Below are 1,053 nucleotides of genomic sequence, written 5' to 3'. Positions count from 1 at the left end.
ATATAGGCGCTATACAAATGCTTTCTTAAAATTATTATTATCATTACTATCATTATTATCATCATCATTATTTTATTATTATTATTATTATTATTATTATTATTATTATTTTGCGATTCTGTTCGAGTTAACTGCTGTGCATTGGTGTGTTATATTGGAGTGAACTCTTATGTTTCAGATCAATTTGAGTGTACTGTTGTGCGATTCTGTTCGAGTTGCATTGTTGTGCTGAGATGCGTTAAATTCGAGTTTATTGTTGTGCAATGATGCGTTATATTATAATCCGATCGCGAGTTCATTGTTGTGCAGTGGTGCTGTTCATCCGAGTTTACAGTTGTGTTTCAGATCATATCAACTTTAATCAAGTCAAGTCTATTGTTGTGCGGTTCTGTGTTAAATAGGTTCATTGTTGAGCGTGTTTTGACAGATCACCTTGTAACATCTGTGAACGCGTAATTTATGCATTTAGTACTTGTGTTTTTAAAAGTATGCTGGTGGTTGGGGGGACTCCATGTGTAAGGCCTACTAGCTTACTTTCCCTCTTTTGTCTACATCTGTCTGTCTCGCTTTATACCAGCATTAAATTACTCTTGTTGAGTCTTTTTTTTAAAATGTAGATCTAGGTGTTTTTCACACATTGGTCAACACAATTTTGATTATTCAGGAGGTGGGTGTCGACCCTGCATTTCATTCTTTTCAAGGTCAGCCTGGGCTTAGAGAGGTTCAATATCCCAGCAAAAGGACAGAAATATTAGATAAAAATTGAGGCACACGTGATTCAACCACGGGTCCTTTGCCAGCGACGGCGAAACGTCTAACCGCTACACCACAAACGTCTGTTTATTGCGTCCATGTGCTTCTCTTTACTCAAAGTCACAGTCCCAATAACATCGCTTTTGTCAGTTGATTCGTCTTTTAAATTGAGCGACGATTCTGCATTGTTCAACACTTATAGTTATGGCCTTCTCTGGATTTAGACACTATATAAATTCCCATCATCATCACCATCATCACCATCATCATCATTATCATTTTCATTATCATTATTATTAT

At 36.3% G+C, this 1,053-nt stretch overlaps 1 protein-coding gene across 1 annotated transcript in view; it reads left to right on the top strand.

The window, feature by feature from the left end:
* LOC101861831 (sialin) overlaps positions 1-1,053 on the top strand; it is a gene marked incomplete at its 3' end in the record, with an annotated part of 34,637 nt that overhangs the window by 27,090 nt on the left and 6,494 nt on the right.

Source organism: Aplysia californica, unplaced genomic scaffold (genome assembly GCF_000002075.1).
Source record: "Aplysia californica isolate F4 #8 unplaced genomic scaffold, AplCal3.0 scaffold00431, whole genome shotgun sequence".
Taxonomy (NCBI): Eukaryota; Metazoa; Mollusca; class Gastropoda; order Aplysiida; family Aplysiidae; genus Aplysia; species Aplysia californica.
Note: the sequence above shows the minus strand (reverse complement) of the source record. Positions and strands in the feature narration are given on the sequence as shown.